This window comes from Pterocles gutturalis, unplaced genomic scaffold (genome assembly GCF_000699245.1).
Source record: "Pterocles gutturalis isolate BGI_N339 unplaced genomic scaffold, ASM69924v1 scaffold40598, whole genome shotgun sequence".
Classification (NCBI taxonomy): Eukaryota; Metazoa; Chordata; class Aves; order Pterocliformes; family Pteroclidae; genus Pterocles; species Pterocles gutturalis.
The window spans coordinates 8557-15607 of NW_010127096.1; positions in this window are offsets into that span (position 1 = coordinate 8557).

Below are 7051 nucleotides of genomic sequence, written 5' to 3' on the forward strand. Positions count from 1 at the left end.
AAGGAAGAATTTTTTTTAGTAGAAGTTAAAAAATAGTCCTGCAGGCTTCTCAGGATCTTTCTTATGTAAAGAAGTCATCATGCAGGGGAAGAAATCATAGATAGAATCATCATGAGATATTTCTGATTGGTGTAAAAGATGGTGAGAATTTGATACTGCCCTATCTCAGCCCAAACTCGACAGACTGTGGTCTGGGCAAGAGTCAAGATCAGTATCTGACTCTGAACCTGGTCTCTTATATACCTCTATCTGTTAAAATGCTGTATCACTTCTACCTTACAGTAAAGCTGTGTTTCCACACAGCTGTCTAGGTTAGAGAAAGGCTGATCTGTAGTCCTCAAGCATACAAGAAGCTGTACACCAAAATCTGGAAAAGTGGCCTACAATTATTATAAGAATTATCCAAGCCAGAAGGTAAAGTGAGTGTGCATGTTCAGGGGGTGCTGTTAGACTTCTGGAAACCATCACTCTGTAGGTATATGAGCAAAAATAACAAGACTTTATACTGGTTTTAATAAAGTGCATGTTATAGCACCTTTCATCTTCAAAGAGTGAACCAAATTTATTGTTGGTATAAACCCACTGGGACCAATGAAGTTGAACGGGGGGGGGAGGTGGTGGTGCAGCTACCCCTTTACTAATCAGGGTCATGATTTCACAAAACTATTATTTTGTACCTTGTCAGTAACTATTACAAAATCTGTGAAACTGCAGTACAAATTTAGCAGCAAAAAGCAAACTGAATCTTGTGACTGCAGGCTTAATGACCATCATTAAGTACAATATCTATGCATAGCTGCAGTACACTTATTTTGCCAAGTTTCTGGAAAGATCAGCTAAGTAACTGACTACAGGAGTGTAAAATTTATATTTCATCTCACTAATGACTACTTTTATTCCTACTGCATGCAGTATGAAAGTCTGTAGATCACATTACACACAAAACTGCACCTCATTCTCTCTCTCACCCTCTTGCACAGAATCGCTTTTGGTCCGTTCCTTGACAGTATGTAAGCTGTCAAACTTCAAGTTGTGGAAGGTGAAACACTGGACATCATGCAGGCACCCAAAAAGAAGCAATGCATTCACGCCTGTTAGTAAAGCAAAAGCCTTTGGAAATGAGGATACAAGCAAGCTGGCCTGTGTGTTTCAGCAGGGTATGGAGAACATTTCTTCCATGTTGCCTCAGTCATTTCATGGTGTGGAAAGGGCACAGGGCCAATAAGTGAAGCTAGCTCTCTGTTTTTTCCTTGGCCCTACATACTGGGAGTGCAAGCTAATGCATTTTGCTTGGCTCCTGCAAAGAACTTCAAGGATCCCCTTCTTTATCTGAGCAAACTTTGGCAAAATCTATTAGCATTTTGCTTTCTTAGTGGGAGCTTTACACAGAACTCCATTCAGATTGCTAATGATCAGCAAACTAATGGGCTAGAATTTCTCAGATGTGACTAATTTGTGTTACAGCTCTGATGTTTTATTTTTTGGGGGGGGAGCAACACTAGCAAAGCAATGAAATAGATTTGTTGTGTTGTCTGCTTAAACGCAATATGCAGAACAAAAGCCATTGAAGTTAATGGTGAAACTGTCTCGTTGCTACTAGTATTTCAATACTTTGTGGATGGGATTCTTTAAGAAAAGTATTGGTCTCGTTTCATTTGACTTGCATGAATTCTTGGTGGAACAACGATTGTCCGTGTAAAAGTAGCTGGTTAGTATGGGACTTCTTGCAAATACTTTCCAGAGCTCTGTCTTAATTACAGAATCATGCAGTAAGGACAGATTCAGCCTTATCTTTCAAATTACCTTCTTAGAGTTTAATTTTAAAAAATAATGGGTGGACATTGTCCGACATGGAAAAAATTACATTCCTACAAATAAATATCAGCTTGGATACATTTCTTAAATGCTTAAAATGCTTTAAGAGTTTAACATACTCTGTAAGTGTAATGCATCAAGTTTTTTTGCTAGACTGTAATTTGTCTCTGCACTGGGTTAGGCTCTTTGTTTTCTATGAAATTATCATGTGTTCTTGGCATATAGACATTGTAAAGAGAAGTAACCAGGAAACACATATTGGTATTATGATAACTGCAGAGTAAGTGACCAGGAATTCCTTTGGAAGCTGTACAGACTACTCTGTTACTTGTTGCTCTGTCAGCAATGCTAGAACATATGCTTTGTGGTACTATCTATGCATGTAGGAAGGTAGAGGGAATTGGCAAACGCCTTGAAAGTTACTTCAGAAAGATATAGATAATGGTGATAGTGTCCTAGAAACTGCTCAAAGTGAGGATATGAGGAGATAGGGGTTCTGCCCCCATTTAGCCATTGCTGGTGGATAACTTAACTTTGCTTATTTCCTACATTTCTGTCTGTTTAGATTTCCATCTTCTCCAGGTGGGATCTGCGTTATGCCAACTGTTGGCATCACATCTCTGCCATGTTAGCCTTACCTTAATGGTAGTCATGTAAAGGCTGGAGTTACTGTGGTCAGCAAATTGAGGCAATGCTTAAGTTCAAGGGAAGCTGCTCTTAGCTTGGATCAGGATATTGTACCTTGAGTCCCCAGTTACAATAGTGTAGCATCAGACATATAGCCATAATCAGGCTCTTTTACAAGGCTGTAAAAGAAAATAACCTAACAAGTAAAGTATTTAGAACTGATTGGTGTAAACACCTGTAGCTCTGCATGACAGATCCCTCATAAAAGAAAATTTACTGTTGGAATGGGATTATGGCCAGAATATCCCTTCTACAAAGAGCTTCCAAATGACTAAGGTTTCTCTACATAGCAGGATAAGAGATTTGTCTCTACTAATCCTCCATTGGTTCTTCCAAAAGTGGGTTGTTTAACTGGGGCTTTCAAAGTGCTGCAGAAAAAGATCGTGACACGCTAGTACTCTCAGCTCAGTGTGACTGTTAACATCTACAAAAAATTACTTGTTCTCCTACAAGATCCAATTATTCACTTGCTGTCCACTGTGGTTTTTTAAGCATTTGCATGGATGAAAGGGGTGTTCACAAGGAATCTGTGTCCTTCAGACTTGCTAACAGACTGGTTCATCTCTTACAACAGGACAGTCTATACTGTTTCTTGAAGAGTATCCTTCTAACACTGCAGTACTAGATAATATAAGGTGACACCGCATCACTTATACAGAGCTTGTAATAAAAATTCGTAAGTCTATATCATCACAGGCATTATTCCTGCAAATGATCAGAGGACTGTGCAGTTTGCTTCTCTCCTGCAGATAGCAATGTCTACCACAGGACTCTGTCATCTCTCCTGTCTCCTGACAGACTTTTGTATCGGTGTGCTAAAACAGACTGTCCCACGCTATCCTCTGGTTCCACTGAGCTTAGAGCAAATCCACAGGTTCCCAGGCTACCCCAACTCCTGAGCTGCTCCGCACTCCTGGCATGGTGCAGAGAGATGAGGGACCTGTGGTATGTGCGGATCTTGCCATTGTTTCCCAATACTAAATGTTTGGTGTGGAAAAAATGTCTGACACAGCTAAGAGGCCAGCCTTAAAATTAGGAGAACCTTGATGAGTGGTAGTAAGTAATGCTGGATATTTTGTAGTTCTTGATACACGGGCTGCCGACCAGTCAGCAAGACATCTGTTCATAGACTGAGGAATTGCAGCCCATGCTTGCAGAGGTTGGCACCCATGATACATCAGTCTGTGTGATTTGTGCTCTGTGTTGAACCTGTGGTAATGGAAATACAAGATGCACGTGCTATTGGTCAATTATTGCTGAGTGCCAAGGGAGGACTGAGGCAGAAGAATGAGTTGGAAACAAAGAAATACGCAGCAGTAAACTTATTTGTGTGGACTTGTTGCCTGAGTTGACATGAGGAGTGCATCTAGTGACAGGATGCCAGGCCAGGTGTCTGAGGCCTACAGCTGTGCTGATGTGGTAAACAGGAATGCAGGGGTTTTGTGGAGGCAACTTTAGGCTCACAGAGAGAGATTCTTGATTACTGCTGACTGGGAGCAGTGTGTGAAATGAGGGGCAAACCGGTGAATCCTGATGAGAACCATCATTCCTGGTGCCCTGTGAGGACCCTCAGCCCGTTGAGGTGCTCTGTATCCTTACTGCGTTCTGCTACTATAGGCCCTTATCATCCTGTGCTGGCCTATGCTTGCTCCGCTTGCTCTTTGTCCCTGGACAGCCATCTTCAGCTCTGTACATGGCTGCACAATTTGTCTTTCTTGTTCTCCACAGCTGCCCCATCCACGCAGGCACTTGGGCAGCAGCGTGGCAGTGTAGGCAGTAGCTGGCAGGCATCGTTAGCATGTGTGTAGTAGTGGCGTTGGCTTATCAGATGACTGGGGAGATTCCTGCCTGCTGCATGATGGGATATGGCTGGATGTAGCTGGAATCTGAAAGCTGGAGACCTGAGTGCTACCTGGACAGCTGAACATCCCCAGCCACGTGCAAAGAAAGGTTGCTCTCTTCTTCCTGGCTTGGTGAATATGGAAAGGAGCGTTGAAGCTGCTGGGGTGGCCTCTCCTAGTGCTGTCGTCAGTGTGGCTTGTTGTGCTAGGCTGCAACAGTGTTTATTTTGGCTTTTTTCCTCTGATGCAGCAGTGGCCTGCTTTCTTGTGTTTAATGCAAGTGCCTGCATTAGTGGTTGCAGAGATGGGGAAGGAGGGTGGCCTGTAAGGAGTGGCTTCTCCAAAACCCGAATGGAGTTGTGTTACTGTCAGATGTGGACCTCTGCAAAAGCTAATGTATAAGTCAGAGATGGTAAGCTGGAGGTTTGGAGGGTGCTTCTAACTGGCCCTTATGTTGTGCTGAAGGGTTTCTGTTGTGGGTACAGTGCATAGATTATGGGCATTTAACTTGTATCCATATATCTCCAGGTGGTTGTTTAGTACATCAATGTTGATGGAGAGTCTTGGGCTGAGTGCTTCTTTTAACATTAATCTAACAACCTTTCATATCTCTCTGCCCAAACAGACCTTGTTGCAACAATATCATCGGTACATATGAGTAGGAGTTAATATCTTGCAGGTTGTTAATGTATTAATTTCATCGCGTCGGTTTAGTCAAACATATTTTGAAGTTTTCCTGCTTGATAAAGAGGTCTTGCGTGCCGTCCTGCATCTTTCTTTACCTTGACTTCTAATCTCTTCTTCCCAGAAGGTAATTTTACATAGGTACAGTTTTCTTGCCCCAACCCTACTTTGTCTGGACAGTGCTGAGAGCTGCTAATCATTCATCTTATTTTCTAACTTTTTCTGGGACTCGTCATATTTAAATGGTAACTTATTAATGGATCAAATTTACTCTTTTGGTTGTAAAGCAGCTTTTCTAGGAGCTGTTGCTATCTCTTTGGAGACAACAGCAAAGACTGGGACAAACACAACTAAACTGTATCCAACCTACAAACCTAATTAGAAGTCCAGATTTCTTCAGGCAAATGCTGTTGGAAATGGTACTTACTACAAATAGTGCAACTGTGTGAAGTCACTAATTTTAAAAAGAGAAAAGGGAGGGGAGCAATTTTGAAGCTTTTTCTCACCTAGCCATGAGCAACTAGTTAGAGGAACATGTTTCATGGTATATGTTCTGTTTACCCCGAGATGTATTAAAGTGCCTTCATTAAAGCGCTTTCAAAGTTAATCTAAGGGCAAATGAAGTCAAAATAAAATTATAACAGTGAAGAAAAATATTTTGCTGTGACAGGAATTCCTCCATTTAGGGAACTTTTCCTGGAAATGCTTGTTTCAAACAAATATTAAACTCCCTCAAAACAATCACCCAATTTGTTTCCCAGTTGTGTTGGTTAAGGATTCAGTCTGCATCTTGCCTAGATTAGTCTCTGTAAGTCTTTGCATTGATTTCAGTGGATATGAGATCAGGTTTCTAACTGGGAACTCCAAGGTTCCGGACAGATTGTGTTCTGTGCATCACCATGGACTTGTCTGCTTTTATGCCAGGCAAAATACACCTTCATTCCTTCTGTTTGTGCCAAGCTCATTTTGGTGTTACAGTAGGGATTCTTTTAGTTTTTTCTTTTTTTCTTTTATTTTTTTTTCCTGGAATATAAGTCAGAGTTGTCCTGATGCTCTTCCTAGAGCAGGAGACTATCACCACACCTCTGAGATGCTTTTTGCCTGTTCTGAGAGAATTTATCTTAACAAAGCAGCTGTCCCTGCACGTTCTGCTCTAATTGCTGTTGTGCAGCATTTGTTAAAAATTAATACTGGAGAATAACCCTGTGTACTTTGCTCTGTGGAAATGGACAGGGATATTTGTCTCCTGTCACCTGCTACACAGCAGGGCTCTCCCTGAAGGGAGACCTCAGGCTCTTGTGCAGCTTGAGAATAGCTCCTGCAGTGGGGCTACACCCTGTGTCGCAGACCCAGCTGATGAGTGTTGCCTAACGGGAGATCTGTTCCTGCCAGTTCTTCCTCTCCAGACTGAAAATGTACTTATTTGTATGGTGCTTCTTGAGACAAACATCTAAATGACAGTAATTTACAATCCACATTGATCTGATGCAGATTTCCAGATGCGTTAGAACAACCCAAGGGCCTGCTACGCTCAATTAGTCTCTGGGGTGTGCTCTGCTATTTATTTTATGATCTTCTGGTCTCCCCAGGAACATTGGCTGCATTGCTGCTGGATAAAGTAAGTCCATTCGTGCCCTGCCATGACAGGGTGGCTGGCTGTGGTGGTCTGCTGCCTTATTGCCCACTTTGCAGAACGAATGGTTGTGTGCCTCATTATCCAATACCTTTTATTGAGCAAAGAAAAAAATCTTAATTTTTTGGCCCACCAAGTTCACTTGCAGTGGTGATTTTTGTATGACCACTGTATTATAACTTGTGAAAAAACAGCACTTGGGTCTTATCATGGACAATATATGCCGGCTCATTCCCAGGCAACTGAAAGGTCTTGAGGTTCCTAATCAGATGCAGGGCTTCATTTTGCCTGTTTGTGTCTCTCTAAATCCTCAGCAACTCTAACGTGAATTCGTAACAGTGCAGATATTCTTGTTTTCAACCTTGGAATGGCTCATCTTGAGTGTGCTCAC